The sequence below is a fragment of the Mesoplodon densirostris genome, chromosome 4 (assembly GCF_025265405.1).
Source record: "Mesoplodon densirostris isolate mMesDen1 chromosome 4, mMesDen1 primary haplotype, whole genome shotgun sequence".
Classification (NCBI taxonomy): domain Eukaryota; kingdom Metazoa; phylum Chordata; class Mammalia; order Artiodactyla; family Ziphiidae; genus Mesoplodon; species Mesoplodon densirostris.
Window position 1 is genome coordinate 132,657,565 of NC_082664.1, and position 23,022 is coordinate 132,680,586.

The window sequence follows — 23,022 nt, forward strand, 5'->3', positions numbered from 1 at the left end:
TTTTTCTATAACACTGCTTCAAGTAGAAAATTTTACTCTAGGTGCATGGGAGACCAGTTATAATGCTTTGGCTTGAAAAAGATCTAACATTTCCAATAGTCACATTTTCCTAAGAAAATGATCTATGGGCACTCAAGGTTAAAGTTCCAAAAATTATTTTTGCATATTCTTTTTTTAAATTTTTATTTCAGTGTAGTTGATTTACAATGTTATGTTAGTTTCAGGTGTACAGCAAAGTGAATAGTTATACATATATGCTGCACTCTTTTTTTAGCTTCTTTTCCCATATAGGCCATTACAGAGTATTGAGTAGAGTTCCCTGTGCTACACAATAGGTCCTTATTAGTTACCTATTTTATATTAGTATAGTATATATGTCAATCCCAATCTCCCAATTTATCCCTCCCTCCCCCCTTTCCCCCCTGGTGACCATAAGTTTGTTTTATACATCTGTGACTCTATTTCTGTTCTGTGAATATTTCCTTTGTACCATTTTTTTAGATTCTACATATAAGCGATAGCATATGATATTTGTCTTTCTCAGTCTGACTTACTCAGTATGATAATCTCTAGGTCCATCCATGTTGCTGCAAATGGCATTATTTCATTCTTTTTTTTTCATTTTCTTCAAGTCATTTTTAAATACATTTGAGAAATTGTATTAACAATGCATCCAATATTGATGTAATTAGGATATATAGTATATTCTACTGATAGCAACCTTCTTTAATTTGTGTGTATATATTTAAGGCGGCGTGTGGTTTACTGCATATCAAACTTCCCATTTATCCCCACCTTCTTCAGGACTGTATTTGGAAGACACCTTCATATTCACTTGCATACAAATGAGACACTGTCATGCTATCAAAAGTATCTTCTCTTCCGCTCTTCCCCTCCTCTCTCAGTCGGCCTCATGTTGAGTTAGCCAATCAGAATCTACCTTACATCTTCCCCTTTGGCCTCCTTCTTACATAAGCCTTGGTGGTTCCACGCATTTCCGCAGCTACCGCCACACCTGGCTGGGCACCTGCAATAGCTGTCCCACTCTTCCACCTCCTCATCTGATCCCTGTGGCTGACCCAGCTGCCTCCTGGGGTACGATGCCAGGGATTCTGAAGACAGCGAGGCAGGATGAGGGTACAGAGGAGGCGCTATGGAGATAATAGCCATCTTCTGGCCTGTATTCCTCTCTTGACAACAAACACTGCATGCGAAGTTTGTTTGGGGTATAAAGCTTTAGAATCCTTTTCTCCTTCTGAACAGTTTTGGTCTTTAAATATCCCTAGTACAGCAATGGCCTCTGTGATTACAAAACAAACAAGCAAACAAAATGCAGTAAGGAATAAGAAGGTTTTTCAAAGTAGTAACCCAACCCGCTGTTTTGGTTTGTTTTTCTGTCTCTCTCCTCCCTTCTCACTGTTACCTCGGGATCAGTTGTTCTTTTGCTCAATCGTTCAGCAAAACAATTGGCAATGAGGCTGCAGGCTCTGGCAGTGATGGAAACAGTGAATCTGCCGAGGTCTCCAAGTGCTCAGAAGAGAGATGGGTGTCTACGAAGCCAGGCAGACTCAGGGGGGTCACTTGTGCAAGGCAGGCTCAGGGACCAACCCCTACGGGTTCACTCACAAACTTTTGTGTACCATCTGTGAACCTTGTTTCTTTTCTTTTCTTTTTTTTTAAAATTTATTTTTGGCTGAGTTGGGTCTTAGTTGTGGCACGTGGGATCTTCGTTGCGGCGCTCGCGTTTCTCTCTAGTTGTGGCGCGTGGGCTTAATTGTCTCGGGCCATGTGGGATCTTAGTTCCCCGACCAGGGGTTGAACCTGGCTCCCCTGCGTTAGAAGGCGGATTCCTAACCACTGGACCACCAGGGAAGTCCCTGAACCTTGTTTCTGAGTGTGATCTGAGGGTCTGGGGACTGAGATAAAAGTTTCAGGCATCACAATACATCTGAGCATAAAGGAATCATAGAGAAAGTCCTTGGAGTCAGGGAAACTGAGGCCAAGAGGTAGCAAGCTGTTCCCATGAAGTTAGCAGCAAGGGCCACAGAATATACTGGAATAAAAGAAATAAATATGTGATCCTTGCCCCAATCAATACAAGTGAGCCATTTTAGCATGAGAATAGTAATTATAGTTTTTGCTAGACTCTTCTTCCAGCTTATAAACATTTCCTACCACAGGCTACTGAGCCCAAAGATAAATATGGGAAGAAAATCCTTTGCGTGTATGAGGCACTTTATATTTTCTGCCTCCTTCTCAATCCTTAATTAAGGTTTGCAGCCACCCTGTGAAGCCGGTCATTACCACTGGGTGAGGAGTCCCACGGGAGCTATGTGACTTGCCCAAGCATACGAGCCAGACAGGCCGGGCAAGGTGAGACTTCCCAGTTTCTGATGCCCACGCCCCGTGTGCAATCCAGCCTCATCACCCTGGGACTTGGCTCAGGGAATAAACAAACAAACGACTATTACATTGCTTTTACTTCTGGGGAGCAAGGGGTTCTTATTTCTAAATAGGAACAAGGGGCAAGACAGATGGCATCCAATAGCAAAATTATTGGAGGAGAGTGGTACCGCCATTTAGGGGCTTGGAGTTCTGCTCTTTCTGAAGCTGTGTGTCCACTTGTAAGTTTCCCTTTATTACTCACATCCGGATGCCAGGTTTTATTCTGTAAAGGACCCGTATGTCTTGCTGGGCAGTGGGGATTCAAAAGTGGTACCCTGAGGTCTACTTTGTTGTGTGCAGGTTCAATCGCATGTGGTATCATGTCATCCGTGGTGTATTAGAGAAAGATATATATGGAGAGATACAGAAGTTCAGAAGAAGAAAATTACCCTCCCTGGGGGTCAGGGAAAACTCCACAGATAAAGTGAGATTTAAGTACAATCCAAAAAGATGAGTAGGTGTTTGCTAGTTGGAAACAAGGGAAAAGAGCATTTGGGCAACCGTGGTAGAGGTTTGATAAATCATGACTTCAGAATGCACCCCCATATTCAGATCATGTCCCCTCTTACCTACAGTATAAAACTGAAACAGTAAGCTCTGCTCCCAGCTCTGATGTCAAATAACTCTCTCTGCTCTTTGAGACATCTCTCAATGCACTTTCCCTAGGCTGCGTGGAAAGCCAAGACTTTGCCGGATTTCTGAGAATTCTAAGGTTTGAGAGCGTAAGGGGGAGGCACTAGGGCTCGGTTTTCATGGTCACCTCTGGTGCTGAATTTCTGCTTTTCACTGATCCATTTCAGTTTATCCAGTGTCTTCTAGGTACATGTACGTGTATCTATACACACACATATATATATCACGTGCACATATATATACATATACATATGTGTACATGTATATAAAATTCATCCCTTAATTGATTTAAAAAATCTATTTCACTTAACATTTTACTGGGGTGTAGAGAAGAGGATGGGTACCAAACAATGGATTTCTTTCACAGAAACACACACAACCTCAAATTAATCTTTAGAGACCTTGTTGTTGAAGCACCTGAAACACCATTATTTTTATTTTCACTTAAGCCACTTTGCCACAGGTCCTTTTGTCTTCCCCCTTTGTCCTTTTTCCCACTCACATCTCTCATCTCTCCCTCTCTCTCTCGCCCTGAGATTCCTAGTTATTTCTTTCCTCCCTCTCCTTCTCCTTTCTCCTCCTTCACTCCACAATCCCGCTCAGCTCAGTGAAGTTGTCTCTTGGTTCTTGTTGCCCACCTCATCATGGTCATGGCTTATCATGGAATTTTCCTAAGCAAAGACAGTTCCTTTCCTAAGAGAAGCTTTGATATTACAGTGGTTATAATTTCCATTTGTCTGTGGCTTCCATAGCATGGTCCCTGGCAATAAGTGGGCGGTCAATATCATTTGTTCTATGGATTGATTAATCAATTAAATAGTACTTTTTAAAGGTTTGTCTTATCCTAGTGTTTGACTCTACTGTAATTCTGCCCTGAATGCTGGATGAAAAGAAGACTTGCCATTTAGTAAGACAGGCCCAGTGACTGCCCACTGCATGGTGATGCCCATCCATCACAGAAGCCTGGCTGCCTGAATACTCCAAAGGCCAAGTCCTTTAAACCAAATGGCTATTTGGTCAGACCTGCAGAAGGGGCCAAGGGTGGAAGGACGCACACCAGTTGAACAGAGTTTGCCTCTTGGGAAAGAGGAAGAAAGAAGCATGGGGATAGGAAAGCACAACCATAGCATTTTCTTTCTTTTAAGAAGAGCTCAAGTAGCAATTGTGACATCTTGGGAATAGGATATGCATTTACCAAGTCTCTGCATTTTTGCATGTTTTAGATATTTTGTAGTTTAGAAAAGATTACATCATTGTAAAGGGAAAAAAATCCCATATCCAAGATGCCAATTGAAAATGAAGTTGCCTTTGCTAATGAAGAGACATTTCAAAATAGAATGCTCTTCCAAAAAGAGAGGCCCACAGCCCCCCAGAACAGGAGATGGTTCCCAGTGAATGTTACCAGCATGAGGCAAAAACCTCAAGTTTCACGAGAAGTCTTTGTTGCTGGCGGTCTTTGTCTCTTACCACTGTAATGTGATTAAATCGTTACAGGCCCGTGGTAAAGACTCCCGTACTTGTCCACAGAGGCGTTTGCTGGGTGTTCCCAGCTCTTAAAAAACCCTTGGTGAAATGGTCCTCTCTTCCCTCCCTCACCCTCCCTGTACAGGGAACGTTGCAAAGGGCTCTAAGGAATTTTCTCAAACTAGTCGCGTCCCCAAGTCATTTTCAAAGCAACGTGGAACTAGTTTTTCAAAGTGAATCATTTAAGAAAAAAAAAATCCCAGTGGCTTCCCGTGTTATTCTAATAACTTCCCGGGAAGGTGAGAGAAATGTACAGACATTCCCACAGCCACTTTTATTACTAATAAGTCTCAGAGAAGCCGCGTCACGAGGTTCTGTCCAAGTGACCACACACTGTCCTGAACCTTCCTGCCCAGTTTATTTATTTATTTTTTTCTCATTCTAGAACAGCCAGCAAATGATTTCACACCTTTTTGTTTAGCTGCTAAAAGCAACACAATAACTCCCCTCAGGGCTGCCTCTGTGGGTTCCAAAAATAAAATGGGCTCATTTTCATGCTAAGCTTGCAAAGGCTCACAGGGATTCTAATGAAAGGCGAAGGAAGGAAAGAAAGAAGGTGAAAAGAGGGGTCAGGCTGGGGGATGTCGCTGAGCAGGGGGTCAGCTTCTGCCCGGAGTTACCAGCCACCCTGCCAGAAGGGAGAGGTAAAGGGTAACAAAGAGTTCTTAGACCACAAATTAAAAGGCGAGCTAATTCAACTCTTAAACTCTCCAGCCTTATCTTCTATCCCTAAACCCAGGGTTATTTTTGGGACACAAACTATTATTCACCAAGAGAAGAAGTAGCCTGCTTCAGCCTTCCAGATAAGAAATCTCTTGGGTAGGAAATAGCCAGTAACTTCCTTCCAGGTCAGAAAGTAAAACCATGGATCTATGAGATTCTAGCTTAACTTTTGAAATTCAAAATCTCCTGGGCCTGAATCATTAGCAATAAGAGACTCATCATATTCTGCACATTACATACTAGAAAGAACGCTGTGTGATGCAAATCACACAATATTAGACCCCACTAGTCAGCCTGGAATTCGTGAAAAGAGCTCCGTGAGAACTTGCCCACCTATAATGGGAAGAATTCTTTTTTTTTTTTTTTTTTTTTTTTTGTGGTACGCGGGCCTCTCACTGTTGTGGCCTCTTGCGCCGCGGAACACAGGCTCCGGACGCGCAGGCCCAGCGGCCATGGCCCACCGGCCCAGCCGCCCCGCAGCACGCGGGATCCTCCCGGACCGGGGCACGAACCTGCATCCCCTGCATTGGCAGGCGGACTCCCAACCACTGCGCCACCGGGGAAGCCCCCAAATGGGAAGAATTCTTGTGGGACATTGCTGATTAGTGGTCTGCCTGTCTGAAGTTGAAACATCCAGTGATGGCACCTGCTTATTGTATTTCCAAGCAGACCTTTGCTTATATATGAGGGCAGACTGACTGCTAGAAATTCCCTCCATTTATGGCACCAAAATCTGCCTCCCAGTAGCTTCTACTCACCAGCTCTAGATTTGTCCCAGGGCATGTGCGGGGCAGCATCTTTTCATGAGAAACCTCCAGATATTTGACAGTTATCAGGCTTCGGATCAGCGAGGCCTGCCTTCAATTAGGCCTTCCCATTTTCTTCTCCTAACAGGGTTTCCGGTTCCTTCCCTAAGATTGATCCATTCTGTACGGTGTCCCTCTCACAGCCCAGCCCCAGAAGTGGAATGAATGACTCCCTGAGCTGAATAAATGCCATTCACACAGTTTGTGCTCACCTGAGCCATTTCTTTTAGCAGATGTGTTATGCTGTGGAATCACATTCCTTTTCAAGATCTGTGAACTAAGGATGTGCTAAGCCAACTGTAAATAAGATTGTTGGGAAAACCTTAATGCTACTGAAAGGAACACAATTTTTAAAAGTAGTTTAAAAGGATCCCTTGACATGCAACTTATAAGTCCTTCTTATTTTTTTTTCATTAAAGCCGATAGACAGTGTTTCAACTGGGTAAACCTAATATGAATTAGTATATGATGAGTATTTGAAAATTTCCTAACTACATTTCTTTTAAATTATTCTGGGATTCAGTCTTGCTGTTCAAGGCGTCATAGAATCTTTAGCAATGGAAAGACATAGAAAGACTGCCAAATCCAGTCACAAACTTTCAGGAAGTTATCATTACCCCATTTTACGTATTTAATCAGAATTTGTTCACCACATGCTGCCCGAGTGTTCTGGGATTATTCAGAGGTAAAAAGTGTAGTCTCCTTCTTTGATGAAGTTTACATCCCCAGCGGGGGAATCAGAGAAGCAAAATTTAAAATAATTTCATGCAGTAATAAGTGCTATGAAAAAAAAATGGTATAGGGCTGTGATAGAGACTAGGTCAGGGAAGACAAATTTTACAAGGGAACATTGAACCTAACTGTTGAGAAGGTTTCAACCACAACAAAACATAGAAGGAACTTCTTCCAAGCACATGCAAAGCCCCTGAGGTAGAAATAAACTTGATGTGTTCTAGGGAGTTAAATTAGGCCAGTACAGCTGGAAAATATTACTAGAAGAAGGAAGTGATACAGATGAAGTCAAGGAGTAAAGAGGTAGGCAGGGGCCGGATGGCAAGGAGCCTCGAAGGGTGTGATGAGGTTTGGATATTAGTCTCAGTAAGAAGCCACTGGAGGGTTTCAGGTGGAAGAATGGCATGATTTAATAAGCATTTTTAAAAAGTTTTCTCTGCCTGCTGTGTAGAGATGGATTGTACAGGGTTTAGAAACAGAGAGAAAGTAGTTAGAAAGCTGTTGCAGTGGCCTAGGCAAGACATCCAGTGGCTTGTACTGGCGTGGTAGCAATGGAATTGGAGAGAAGGGGACAAATTCTGGATATACTTTGGAGGTAGAACCCAAAGGACTTGATAAGAGAAAAACAAGTAGAGTCCAGGGAAGCTTAAACGGTTTGCCTCAAAGGGGAGAAGGAGATGGGCACCAACAGAATTTGAGCGCGTAGTAGGGCCATGTACATTAATCCTAATGTTAATCCTAAGAACACTGTGAGAGATATTATTTTACCTATATTTTATATATTAGGACTCTGAGCCTCAGAGAACTTAAGTAATTAACTCCACATCAAACGTAGGGTCAGATGAAGCCAGGATTCAAACTCAGGACCATCTGACACCATGTCTCATAGTCTCTTCCCATTGTTCCTACATTGCTTCCAAAGCGGTAGTAGAGAAGGAACTTGAACACAGACTCCTGGGGGAGCGCCCCTTCTATATCTCTTTTCTAACAAGTTATCAATGCTTAATGAGATTTTAAGCTGATACCATCATTTGCTATATACCCCCCAGTGTGTCATTATATATTTAACCAAAACGTAGATTCCTTTCTCCCGTTTCATTCTACCCTCTTCCCTAGCTCCCCACAAACCCCAGGTCTGGGTCAGATCCTCTCTATGCATTTTACCCACCAGAGACATGAGCCCCAGTGCCTGCTTCTCTTCCTGAGGAGCTGTAGCTGGAAATTGCTTGTGCAACCTGATGACAACTTATCTATATTTAGCAGAAAAAGTGGTGGCAAGGATCTGTCCAGCTCAATCTTTTTTACACTTCCAATCTTCAGAATCTCACAGACAGTCTCCTGAAAGGCATATTGGCCCTGACAGGATCTGAGTGGAAAGAAGCTTCCTGCATCTCACTGGGTTATCCACTGCAAGCCTTATTCTAAGAAATTACGTGGACATCCATGGTAGAGCAAAGACTACACATGCCTGACACTACCCCTGCCCCTGAAATGAAGAGCTACTTGTTCTGTGGGTGCTTTGATGGCTTTTAAGTCTTATTCTAAGATAGGAAAACAAGGTTTTCCTTTTCCTTTCCATGAAAGGTTTAAGGGAGAAATGGACTCTTTACCTAATTGTTTATGTGTTGAAGTGATATGTACGGCACTTGGTTTTTATTTCTTTTCAATGTGGCATGGAAAGGAAATACAGAGTGTGGCTTAGGGTTTAAGAGCAAAGATAAACTTGCTTTGGGGCAGGGGGATGTGAAAAAATTACACCAGGTATTCTCAAGTGCTTACAACAACGAAATGATTGCAACCATGGAGGCTGACTGTCGCTTGTACTTAAAGTGACTAATTTGAGGCTGAAGCACCATTTAACTTTTCTGCAGCCAGACAAAACCAGATATAGTATATTGTCGGTGACTCTGACCCCCATCACTGTTCGTCAACCAGAGAGAATTATCTACTGATGAAAAGCAGAACAATTAAGAACTAAGAAAAGAGGAAAGGAGAGACCATTAAAGAAAAATGGAAAAATTTAAGACAGTAAAAGAGCAACAATTGTAGCACAAAAAGGGAATTTACAAGGAAAAAAAATTGTAGCCAGTGATTACTTACTCATAGTCCTCTACTTTTTAACATGCAAGATGTATCAATCCTTGGTTGTCAAGGGAAAAAAAAAAAAGCTATTGCAAAAGAATTCCTATTAGCTTTAGAAACAGCAATTTTAAGAGGTAGTTTTTCATACCTTCTTCCAGTCCCCAACCTCATTTTGGGTTAAATCTTATTCAGAGGAAAAGCACTTGGTTTAGAAATGTCCTTTCTCATTTTCTCAAAATCTCTTCTAATGAGATGAATTTTAGTGTTGCTGTGTCTATTAAGAAAAGAGGTGAAGAAATAGAAAATCCACTTTTGGTACCGTTGCACTTCTTGGGACTAAGGCTTCCAGTACTGTATTTTCAGAAGTTAATTAACAGAACATTATGAAGAAAACAACTTCTATGCAATTTGGGGGGAAAATGCAAATGTAATGAAATTAAAAAAGAAAAAAAGTCAACTATAACTCCATCATCCTAAGATACTCACTGTTAGCAAGCCTTAAAAACAGAAAATTATTCGGCACATACCTTATAGAACCCTAGCAGGACCATGAGGCTTCCTCTCATTTTTCATTTTGTGACAGTTTCTGGAAATTTTCTGCAGATACATGGGTTGAAATCTTTACTGGTGCCCTAGAAGGGGAGATGATCTTTCAACATTAAACATCTTAATCTTCTCACTGGAAATTTTCTTTTCTTGAGGTGAATAAAAAGATATGTCACTTTTCTTCTTTATATTACTGTTACTATGACTATCAAGAAACTAAGAAAGTCCTTTTCTGATTTTCTGTGTCATAGTGGGAACCCCACCCTTCATAGATACAAGAAAAACTCACCTTAGGTGAAGCCTTAGGTGAACTGTATCTTGTTCACCTAAGACCCAAAACTATAAAGGCAGAGATTCTCTTTCTCCAATAATTTTAAACGATCTTCTTTGTACATAATCTTGGCCACCTTTTAAGTGGAAAGAATGCAATATAAGAGATAAAAGAACGTCTAAAAACAAAAATTAGGGGTGGAGAAACTACTGGTTAAAGAAAAGGCAAAGAAATCAGTAGAAAACCCGGAAACATAATCTTGCATTTTTAAGAATAGTCTTGAATATGTATATACAGAATACATATAAAAACTGTGCAGAAAACAGTTGACAAGTGGTGCCAGGATAACTGGTAGTTTATTAGGAAAAAAAATATTTTTTCTCATACCATGTAACAAATTAAGTTCTAGGTAGATTCAAGAAATACTATTTTTGAAAAATCGATTAAATAACTAGAAGAATGTATTTCTGCATATTTATCTAGTCTAGATGGGTAAAGATTTTCTATACATTAAAGCAATGGAAGAAATATCAGGGTAAAATGCCAATAACTTGAAATATAGAGAAATATAAAATTTTTATACCTCAAAAATAATTGTAACAAAATCAGAGGACAAAAGCAAACAGGCAAGAAGATGTATTTTTTTCAAAAACTGGGACACAAAGAAAGCGAATGACTGTAGTTTATAAAGTGTTACTATAAATCAATGAGGAAATGGACAAAGGTCATGAACTGATCATTCATAGGTGAGAAAATACAAATAGCTTCTTATATACTAAACAATTTTTCAGCCTCACCAGTGAAGACAAAGTTAAGTACCAGGGACCTGACAGAATAGCAAAGATTTTTAAATGACATCTATCAATGCAGTCAGAGCTTCAGGAAGACTTTCATGTACTGTGTTAATGTAAATTGATACAACCTTCCTGGTAATATGTACTAAAGACCTGAAAAATGATGATATCCTTTGATCCCATATTTTTCTGCTTCTAGTAGATTATCCTAAGGAGATAATTTGAAATGCTAAGATTTATTCACATACACAAAGTATTTAAGTATACCCTAGATGTCTAATATTAGGAAAATTATTAATAAATTATGGTATAGTCATATGGAAAATGATACTACCATTAAAATAATATTTAAAGAATTAATAATAGCATGAGAAAATATTTTTGGTTGATTGAACAAAAACATGGTATGTGAAATTCTGCGTAAAGAATGATCTTAATTATGTGAAGAAAAAAAGAGCATAGGAGAAAATACTGGAACCATTCCTAGTTGTGGTTGCATGTGACTAATAAGATAAGATTTAGTCATGTTTTTGCATGCTTCTTGTAACTTCTATATAAATTCCAGATTTTCTACCAAGTATATGTCTTATTTTTAGGAAGGAAAAATTAAACTTGAATGGGATTCAGAGTATGCCACCCCAAAATACGCCACTCTGGCATAAGGCTTATTTTGAACTGAAAACACAATTGAGAAAAAGCAGACACAAGACAAACTCTATGGCCTCCCCCTCACTACCAGGAAGGGCAGGCCAATTCTTAACCACCGGAGACAACTCTAGACTCTTAACCAGCCTAGAAACTACACCAGAGGACTCTACGTAATAAACTTTGCTAAAACAATCCTTATTTTCCATTGGTTTTCCCCATATATTTACCACTCTTGGAAACCTAAAACCCTTCTCCTTTGTATTGTCACTTCTCCATAAATTTATTGTCCTTTGCTAAGATGCCATAGAAGCCCAAGTTGTAAGCATTCCTTTGAGTTACTCATCACTGAGTATTCTATGTGTTGAGTTCATAAACTTGTTTTTCGCTCATTAATCTGCCTTTTATCAGTCTAATTTGCAGGACCCCAGCAACGAATCCAAGATGGGTAGAGGAAAAAGAAATTTTTTCTTCCCCTACAAATTACCACAATAATAAAAAGAAGAACCGATGGTCAGCATCCTTCTTCAGCAATCTTAGATTGCGTTCTGCTTGAGAGTAGAGATAACTGGATACTTTCAAGCCCATAAAGGTACTCCTACCTACTGTGAGTCAGTTTACTGCGAAAGGCAGATTGCTAGGTGATTTGGTGGTGGTGGGGGGGGCTACTTTCCCTTCTTCTGCTTCGTACAGGTTTAGTTTCCCCTTCTCTTTTACCCACACTTGATCCAAGTAAAAGCCAGGGAATATGAGCACCACACCCCTCCCCCTTTCCAAGAGTGGTGAGATAGGGTTGTTTGCATCTGTCCTTCCCAGCCTGAGCAGAGAAAAATGAAAAGGAGTGGTCTCTGTAAGGACCTGCGTGAGCTTCTCTGCCCTCCTTCTTGTAGACCACTTCTAAATATGCAGGAACATGCTTCCTCGGGGAGTTTATTTGAGAAACAGGCACAGGGAATGTTTAACCTAAAATATATATATATTTTGGTGTTTTAAAATGGTGACTCTTAAAGTGATAAACCTGATGATCACTTCCACTATTAACAGCATTACAACCACAGTGAGAGCCAGATCTGAAAATAAAGAAACTGAAAATGCAGTCAGTCATACCAGAGTTGACTTGGGTAGAGGAAGGGAGATGAAGAGGCTCAGGATTTTTCTCCAGACAAGTCCAAAGTGAATTGGGTTTATTTTTTAAAATAAATTTATCTATTGATTATTTATCTTTGGCTGCATTGGGTATTTGTCGCTGCGCAGGCTCTCTCTAGTTGCAGCGAACAGGGTCTACTCTTTGATGCGGTGCGCGGGCTTCTCATTATGGTGGCTTCTCTTGTTGCAGAGCACGGGCTCTAGGCGCGCGGGCTTCAGTAGTTGTGGCACGTGGGCTCAGCAGTTGTGGCTTGCAGGCTCTAGAGCACAGTCTCAGTAGTTGTGGCGCACGGGTTTAGTTGTTCCTGGACCAGGGCTCGAACCCGTGTCCCCTGCATTGGCAGGCGGATTCTTAACAACTGCGCCAGCAGGGAAGCCCAGGGTGTTTTCTTTAGTTGAAATTAAAAGCAAAATGCAGATTGTTTCTGTTTCTAAGGAAATGGAGGGCCGAGTCTCTGATTCATTTCTGTGATGCCACGCCACATCCTTGAATGAAAGCATCGCTGTCCAAGAAGCCTTGAACGCTTTTGGAAAGCCTTTGAACCTGTTCTTTTCCCTCTAAATCTTGTCGTTGCATTCTGATTGCAGAAAGCATATTTTAAATCAGTAGGGGCAAATGTAATTAAAATCTGAGTACACAGATTTTCGGTGTCTGGCCAGAAACACCTTGTCAATGATCACAACTTCCTACAGTTTGATTATATTATTCATCATGTTTTCTTTATGTCTACAACCCAGGAATTAGGAAAACCTAGCTTTTTCATCTAAGTTCTTTGGATTGAAAGCTCTCTTTTCTCCCCTCTCTCCAACAACAGCAACAAAAATCTGATTTATTCAAGTTGGACTAAAAGACGTAATTCAGCAATATGCCACCATCACCCTAAGGTTTAATGTTCTCTCCCCTGAAAATAAGTAAAAATAGCACATTATCCTCAAGCTTGGTGGTTAGGAAGAGAAAAATATGGGAAGAGTATAACCTAACAGCTACCCTTCAATTGCAATTTGAGGGCCACACTCATTTGCATCCCTCCACCTGCCCTGAGGCAACACCCCATGTGCAGAGTCCTGGACGCGGCAGCTTGGCTGGGATGACAGAAACCATTACACCATTACAGAGAAGCAGAGGGCCAGGCCGTGCTCCGTGGGTTTCATTAGCTCACTTGTTGTGTAGGATGCAAACGATGTCTGAAGGGCTCTGGACTTGCTAACCAAAATGTTCATCGCTTAGAAACAGCGAGAAATTAGTTAGTGAGATGTTTATCAAGTACCTGGAACCAGAGCTGACTTTCTGTGAAACATCATTATGGAATCCAAGCCAAAATCTCTCTCTTCTGTTCAGTTGAGCCTGAAAAAAAACATCGTGTCAGAATTAGTAAGGCAAACAGCAAAGAGAAGGGAATGTAAACAGCTGATATTGAAAAGGACTGCGGGGAAGATACCTGAGCTACAGTAATTACAGAAGAGCTGAGATTCTGAGAGGTTAAAAAAAAATTGGTTGCACTGCTTCTTTCAGAAAGACAAATGTCTCAAACACAGAAGGGGTATTGAGTTTCTCGTGTGGGTCAGGGCGAGGACTGTGGTCAATAGGGTGTGATTATGAGGTGATGCTAAATGGTCTCCTTAAAATTTATGTTGAAGTGAGTTTTAATGGGAGAGTTTGTGTTTTGTATCTTTGTTTTTTACTTATTATTAAAGTAATAAACAATTACAGTTATTTCAAAAATAAAATATATACTTTTATATATTTTATAAATGTATAAATAGAATAGAATAGAATAGAATCAAAAGACACCAAATACCCCTATGACTAGAAAAAAATTAAATTATATCAAAAATTTTTTAAAGTTAGGGGTATTTTTCATGTTTTTAAACATATGCTAACATATATTTCAGTGTGTGTGTGTGTGTGTGTGTGTGTGTGTGTGTGTGTTGTGTGTTCAGTGACTACTTCTTTGCCTCTAAGAGCCCCTAAAAGTTTCCAACTTCCTAGCTATGGGGGAAGGAAAGAATATCTGAAGATCATTGGTAAATAATACTTTGAATCTCTCAGCGGCTTATGAAATTGAATTTTAGTCCTATTTAAAGAAAAGTTCCTGTGGTAAAAAGTCTTTGTGTGTGTTTCTCAGGCAGGAGATGGACAGAAGAAACTACCCACAAGACTTGGGTTAGGCAATTGATTTTAATCGTGGTTTCTATTAATTACTCAGCAATTTCAGGCAATTCTCCACTTTCACACCATCTTTTTCCCTTGTGTAATGGGAAGGGTGATAAAAACTCTGAACTTGGGGACTCGGTCTCCCAGCACTGCTACAAGCTACACCTGTCTTTTGGCCAGCTCTTCTCAGCTGGGGTCACACGTTCTGCCAGCTCACAGGAGCCAGGAGGCTTCATTACCCATGGTTTCAAAGACCTCTGAACTCTCTTAGGAAGGGGGCTGTTGAAATTCAATGTCATATTTTCCAGTTCCTGAAGCATTCATTTTAGAGAGAGAGGTGGGGGGGAAGAGTACAGAGATTGTGCTGTGCTCCAAAGGAAATTTAGGAAAAGGTTTTCTATAAGTTTTAAGTTGAAGAAATGCTTCCTGGTCTGAGAAAAGTCACAATAGACTCCCACACAAATAAGATGCTTCTCGGAAATTAAATCCTTAAATTAGCTAAATTTAAGATCATCGAAATGCAAACTGGCGGTGTTCACCTTCTCTTCCCTTTACTAGAAGTTGCTCTGTGATTATCTCTTACCAGCACAAACCTGTATGATGTGCAGGATTGCTGCAGGGCTTATGCTGCTATGGCATACCCTGGCTGGGTGTGCTTAGATCCCAGGGCCAGCACCACACTTCGACAGTTTTCCACAAAACTGAGAGTGGTACATTGGAAGGCTGCCAACTTTATTTAAGAAGTATTATTCTTTTTTCTAAGACTGTGTCCTTCCTACTTTGGGGATATTCAAATGTTATTTTCTTTTATGAATTAATGATCATTGAAGATGGCAGTTGTGGTATTTTTAACATTCTTATTTGATCGAATTTAAACTTGGCAAAACCATATATTGATCTTCTCACAATTTCACAATTTCCTTTTCTTTTTACATTTTACTGCTCTGCAAAATCCAAACTCTGGAAAACATCAGTCTGTGGCTAATTCTGTCTATATGGTAATAGGGAGAATGCAGATAATCACCATTTTCAATCCAAAGTATCAAATTCTTCCCCTACTAAAACATGAGCCTCAGCTGATGGTAAGTAGGACACGCAATGTGCTTGAATTGTATTTCTCCCTGCACCCTCTAATAAGGTTCCTAAAATTAAGCCACCAAAAGGTCAAAAAAGAAGGAAGCAGAGGCAAAAATGATCTGAATAATAAATAAACCGGCTGAGTAACGGACCCAGTGTTGATTTAAAATGAATAAAAATATGTCCTATGCAATGTTTGGAACATACTTACACTACAAGTTTATTCACTGTTTATTTTTAATTCAGATCTAACTGAATATTCTGTATATTATCTGGCAGCCCTACACCGAACACTTTCTAACCCTTTAGAAAATACATAGATAGTAAAACATGACTTCAAGTAGCCCATACATATACGTGGCTATTAATGAAATACACCTAAGTGGCTATTAATGACATACTCTTTTGGTTATCTTTTTTTTTTTTTTTTTTTTTTTTGCGATACGCGGGCCTCTCACTGCTGGGGCCTCTCCCGTTGCGGAGCACAGGCTCCGGATGCGCAGACTCAGCAGCCATGGCTCACAGGCCCAGCCGCTCTGCGGCATGTGGGATCTTCCCGGACCGGGGCACAAACCCGTGTCCCCTGCATTGGCAGGCGGACTCTCAACCACTGCGCCACCCGGGAAGCCCTTGGTTATCTTTATGTTGTCTAGTTTTCTCATCTGTATGTGAAATATTTAGATGATTGGGTTCTCATAAAACATAACAACCTTCAGGGCTTCCCTGGTGGCACGCACAGTGGTTAAGAATTCGCCTGCCAATGCAGGGGACACGGGTTCAAGCCCTGGTCCAGGAAGATCCCACATGCAGTGGAGCAACTAAGCCTGTGCGCAACAACTACTGAGCCTGCGCTCTAAAGCCCGCGAGCCACAACTACTGAGCCCACATGCCACAACTACTGAAGCCTGCGTGCCTAGAGCCCATGCTCTGCAACAAGAGAAGCTACCACAATAAGAAGCCTGTGCACCACAATGAAGAGTAGCCCCCACACGCTGCAACTAGAGAAAGCCCGCACACAGCAACGAAGACCCAACCACAGCCAAAAATTAAAAAAAAAAAAAAAAAAACATAACAACCTTCTATTAAATCCAGAGAAGAGTAAAACACGTTAACTTGCCCTCAACTGGCTTACGTTGCAAATGAGCTGATAACCAGTGTTTACAGGCAGGTGCTGCTGAGTAATTCCCTTCAACCCATGCGATGTTTCAGGATCTGAAAGTTTGTGTGTGGGAAGTGAGGTGGAAAGCCAGGATCCTGTGAGGTGCTCTTCCAAGTACTCAGCATGCAGCCAACACACTTGTTCTTTGTTTTGCCCTCTGATGTTAAAACTAATACAGAGTTAAAAACTCTGCCTTTTGAAATAATGCCATTTGCAGCAACATGGACAGACCTGGAGATTGTCATACTAAGTGCAGTAAATCAGACAAAGAAAGACGAATGCCATAGGATATCACCTATATGTGGAATCTAAAAAAAAAAAACGGAACAAATGAACTTATATACAAAACAGAAATAGACCCACAGATATAGAAAACAAACTTATGGTTAGCAAAGGGGAATGGGAAGGTAGGGATAAATTAGGAATTTGGGATTAACATACACACAATACACTATATAAAATAGATAACCAACAAAGACCTACTGTATAGCACAGGGAACTATATTCTATATTCTGTAATAACCTATAAAGGAAAAGAATCTGAAAAAGAAATATATATATTTCTTTACTGTGTGCCTGAAACTAACACAACGTTGTAAATCCACTACACTTCAATAAAAAAATAAAATTAAAAAAATTAAACTCTACCTTTTTTCACCAGACTACCTGGCAAATGTAGAGTTCCACACCTTAGCCTGAAACAAAAGTAATAATAAAACAGTCCAGTAGTGCTAGTAACCTGTCTGCTAATACTTGCAGGGAAATTACTTTCCATCTGCAAAGTTGACTCCTATTTTCTGTTAGGGAAATGAATTGATATGAGCTGGAGATTGGCACTGAAGTAAGAGTCCAGGTCAGATACCTGGTGTATACATTTCATTTAAACGAGTGTGAAAGTGGGTAGTATTTTCTTTTGTTTTTCCCCTGGCCACCTCAAGGTTATTGTGGAAGTAATGTGAGGGAAAGAAAATATATGGTGAACAGTGCTTGGTATATTTGAATATATTCAAATGAATGTAGAATCAGAGCCAATTTTGTGGTCAGCGTCCAGGTGAGCTGCTGAGGATTGGGAAAGGAAAGCTGGGTTGGTTAGAAGGTCCCATCCTGGCTCCAAAGCCATCTACCCAGGTGACTCTGGGCATATCACGTTGTCCTCTGGACATTAGTTTCCTCCCTTCTCAAATGAAGGGATCACAGAGGTTAATACCTGCTATCCCTTTTAGGCCTGATCTAAGGAGGTACAGAAGAGAGAAGGAATTCCTGCATTACGAGTCGGTGAACAGGACTCACCTGCTTACCTTCTGGGGGTTCAAAGGCTGCAGATTTAAAACAGCAAAGACACATTGCTTGATCTCATGCCCTGACCTTCAGATGTAGAAGTGCAGCCATTCTTCATGCCTTCCTCTGCCCACCCTTACCTTGCCAGAGGACGATTGGTTGGACCGTGTTCTTGGTCCTCCTGGGGACCCGGTGAGCTCTGTCACCGACGGTCCCTCTGGACTCCCAAACACACAGGTCATTGTTATCTTTCTTTTTCAGGGCTGTTAGTTGGGTTGGATGAGAAATAGGCAGAGTTCAACCATTGTAATTAGTTATATAGATATATACAGATGACACATACCACTTCAGTTTCTAAATCATACTCTAGACTCAGAGTTTCTTTGCCATATGCTTTCCAGGCCTTTTCACACTGGGCTTGTTCCAGTCAGAATCTATGAAGCACTGCCCTTTGGTCAGCATTTTTAAACTGGACTCAGATGGGAATATATATATACTTTTGGAGGTAATCAGCATATACTACAATTCTGTCCTTTGTAACCATGTAGAAAACATGGTGGAAATTTTCCAAGATTTCAGTGGGGTCCTTTCCATTCTGAGCCCAGAAGCTCATTTTTCTTCCTGCTTCCAAAGATTGCTGTCCTTTCCTAGTACTAAATCGTAGAGCAAAAATCACATGTCTTCATCTTCCATTTTATATTTCTCACTGAGGACCATTGACTTGAGTGCCCTTTTTTCTCCTTGGGTTTACGACAACACCAGAGAAGTTAAACCGGGAACCCCCTTTACTTCCAGGAGCTTTTGTGTTATTCTCATTCATGGCGTACATTCTGCACTTAAAAAGACATCCCTATGGCCCCCAGCCCTCCCTTGACCCCAGTTATTCCTTATCCCCCACTTTTTGACTATGAACCCTTGTTGGCCTTCCCAAGATGGAAAACTACGGGATCGCCTCTACCTCTGTGCAGCCCACACCTACTACATTGCTGGCGTTTGCCCAAATTATGCCACCCTGTTTGGGATCAGCTGACACCATTGTGATCAGTCTCATGACCTGGCAGCATTCCACCGCCTACCCAGGCCATTGCTCCATCCCAGTGCCTCTTCCAGGGCTCATGGATTTTCTCGCTGTCTCATGTCTTGTCAGGCTCATCCAACATCAACCCTTTTATTTATTCAGCAAGATAACTTAAGTACCATTATGTGTGGGTCATGTGCTCTCTGCCAGGGTGAATTAAAAAATACAGTCCTTGTCCTCAAGGAGCTGAGACTCTAGTGAGAGAGGCAGACAATAAAGAAATAAACCATCAGTCTAAACATTGACAAAGGCTTTGAAGAAAACAAACAAGGTTACTGAGAGTGACAGGTGGAGCCTATTTTTGATAATGTGGTCTTCAGGGATAGACATTGCTGTAGACATTGCTGTCTTAGACAGCAATAGACATTGCTGACTTCACCCACTCACGCTAATTAATCCATCTCCTAAGCTGCCACAGGTCGTTCTCCTGGCTCCCCTTATTTGACACATGCTGTCTTTTGTTATTTAACAGTGTGGAAGATCTTTACAAGGCTTGGGTTCCATACTTCATCTCTCCAAGAGCATCAATCAGGGTTCTACTTATATCGAAGGTGCTAAAGAAACACTTGAATTCTAGTCAGTTCATTAACCATTAAATCAAAAGCCTGGTCTATGCTAGGTGGTACATGCTAGGTATTTTGCTCAGTGCTGGTGTTTAAAAATGAAGAAACCCCAGTCTAACGTGATAGAAACCCCAAATTGAACAACATTCTACAACATACCGTACCAGTATGCCTCAAAACCGTCAAGGTCATCAAAAACAAGGAAACTTAAAGGAACTGTCACAGACCAGAGGAGGCTAAGGAGACATAATGACTAAACATAATGTGGTACTTGGATGACATCTAGAATAGGGAAGGACATTAGGGAAAAACTAGTGAAATCTGAATAAACTGTGAAAATTGGTTAATAGTAACAACCTAGTGTTGATTCCTTAGTTGTAACAAATATACCATTGTAAAGCCAGATGTTACAACCAGGCAAGGGGTATAGAACAACTCTCTGTATTATCTTTGTATCTTTTTTTATAAATCTAAAACTATTCTAAAATAGCTTATTTAAATTCAAAATAAAAAAATAATTAAGACATAGAACCTGCCTTCTGTAAGTTTACGCTCCCGTCAAGAAAACACGCATCTAAATAAACATTTGCAATACAGCATGATAAGAGCAACAATAAAATTATGTACCAAGTACAGAAGTAGCCCAAATGAGGCCATGATTGTCACTAAGAATTTAAGGAAGGTTTCACTGAGGAGGGAAATGCGTGGAGCTGGGTTTTGAAGGATTATTAGGAGTTTGAAGAAAGTGGAAGACAAGGCTGGAAAGGTTTATTCAGGTCAACTACTTGACAAGGCATGGAATCCTTCCCAGCAGTTTGGCATTGACAGAAGAGAAATAAGGAAGAAAAGAGAAGAGCGCCACTTGGGTATTTGCTGACCAGTTTTGGTAAAGTGGTTGGTAACCTCATTACTTGTGGCTGGGGCTTGAGCACTGTCCACCAGAATTCTCTCCCATCAGTGTCCACCCTACTGTGAAGGCCACCTTCTTGGTCACCTTGGACTCTGTAGGACACTGGGCCAAGTTTCTGGAGGTGGCTAGAAAACCAGGAAAAGGCATGAGTGCAGGGAACCACAGGTGCGGTGATGTAGCGACTGAGACAAGAGCTCAGTGGTCAGTCATGGTCATTGTCTCCAAAGTGGACAGGCCAGAATGTCTGCCACCCCCATCACTGCAGGTCAAGGAGGTAGAAGGTGAATCCATGGAGAGCAAGGGCTTTGTGCTCTGTTGGTGCTGCACCCCCAGTGTCCCAGTGCCTGGTTTTGAGGTCCGTTCTCAAAAACAAGCTTCTATGAGTGAAGGAGAAGACTTAACCCCAAAAGGCTTGGTAGCCCTCAGCCACAGGGAAATGAAACAGAGCGGGAACCTGACCTGGGACAGGCCACCCTCGGGTCCGGAAGTGGCTGGCCACCAGTAAGGATGACCTCTCACGTTCTCTCTCATGGGAATAGACGGGAGGTCTGAAGAGGAGGAGGCCATTAGGAGGCAGCTGAAGCCCAGGGGAGAACTTGATATGGAGGAGGGTCTCCAAGGACCATCCTTGAAGGACTCGAGCAAGCAAAATCAATGAGTGAGCACAGTGGGCAGTGAATAAGCCAACTGGTATCAGAGAAGCAAACATACAGGGAGAAGCTGCAGCCCTGAGAGATACCGTGTTGCCCAGGGGAGTGAGACTGAGGGAGAGGCATGTTTTCCATTTCCAAGGGCCCCGTCGCTCCGTGGCACCCGGGACCTCTACAGTGTTCTGTAAAATGGGGGTAATAACAGTGACAGCGTCATGGGTTGGAGGTGGGATTGAAGTGACATTATCCGAGCAAAGCACTTAGCACAGTGCTTAGCACCTAGGTGCTCCATGTTGTTATTTTTGAGATCGTTGTTTTATTATTCTTATTAGATTCTCATGAGAAATATTCTTATCGCTCCACATATAGCCTTGTGATGAGCATCCCCTAGCTTGGTGAGTCGTTGTTCCTTGCAACCCCAAAAAGACACAAAACCTAATTCCAAAATTATCACTGGTCAGACTTGCAGCAAATGTTTGGCGTAGCCCAGTGGAGGTCCTAATCCCTAGGGGTCATGTCCTCTGTCAGTCCTACAAGGAGGGTCCCTGCATCCTCAGATCTATGTTTGATGGATCTGGCGCAGATCAGGTACTTCCTGGTTTGGGGACTGTTAGCTCAAACAGGTGCCAGGATGACCCACCCTGAATTGAGCTGTGGGCAACCAGGAAAGTCAGAGACTGGGAAGCCCGGTGTTGAGAGGAACATGGGAGAGCTCTGAAGACACACCTCATCCAGCCCCACCACCCAAAACTGGTAAAAGGTTCATTATTTTACTTTGGCGTTTGATCAGTGGTTTCACACACATTAACATTATTTGTTTAGGTTTTTTTTGAAAAGGTCCCATGGGTACATGATACGGCATTCAAAAGGATATAAAGTAGAGGTAAACCCTATCCTTTGGCCAGTTACCAGTTTCTTATGCAGCCTTCTAGAAATCATCCATTCTATGAGACTTCCCTGGTGGTGCAGTGGTTAAGAATCCGCCTGCCAATGCAGGGGACACGGGTGCGAGCCCTGGGCTGGGAAGATCCCACACGCCGCGGAACAACTAAGCCCGTGCACCACAACTACTGAAGCCGGAGAGCCTAGAGCCCTTTGCTCTGCAACAAGAGAAGCCACCGCAATGAGAAGCCCACGCACCGCAATGAAGAGTAGCCCCTGCTCACCGCAACTAGAAAAAGCCTGCGCATAGCAACGAAGACCCAACAGAGCCAAAAATAAAAATAATTAATTATTTAATTTTTTTTAAAAAAAGAAATCATCCATTCTATGAATATATGAGCATGATGAATCCAAACATACATATTCAAATATATTTATACATATATACCCACATACACACTGTTCTGTATATTGGTCCTTTTCAATTAACACTATATCTTTAGAGCTAATTCTGTACAGTGCATACAGAGCTGCCTTATTCTTTTTCCACAACTCTGTGATACTCCATTTTATGGATACACTAGCAGTTATGTAATCCCCTACTAATCAACTTTTAAGTTGTTTTCAGACTTGACTGATACAAACAGTGTTGCAGTGAATAGCCTCGAGCATATACCATTTTGTACGTATGCAAATAGATGTACAGGATAAATTCCTGGATATGGAATTGTTAAGATAATGGGAAAGATGCATTTGTAATGTCAATGGATACTGCAAAGTGGTCCTCCCTAGAGATTTTACCAGTTTACGTGCCCACCAAGAATGTCTGTGAGTGCCTGTTGCCCTGCATCCTCACCAACCCAGAATGCATACGTTTTTATTTAGAAAAAAAAAAGATTTGGTTTTGCAGCAAATATAAACAT

The 23,022-nt window shown here is 41.4% G+C and overlaps 1 pseudogene; it reads right to left on the reverse strand.

Annotated features, from left to right (window-relative positions):
- The window catches only part of LOC132488171 (ferritin light chain-like), a 58,956-nt pseudogene extending 40,698 nt beyond the window's left edge, over nt 1-18,258 (reverse strand).
- Nucleotides 18,259-23,022: the final 4,764 nt, after the last annotated feature.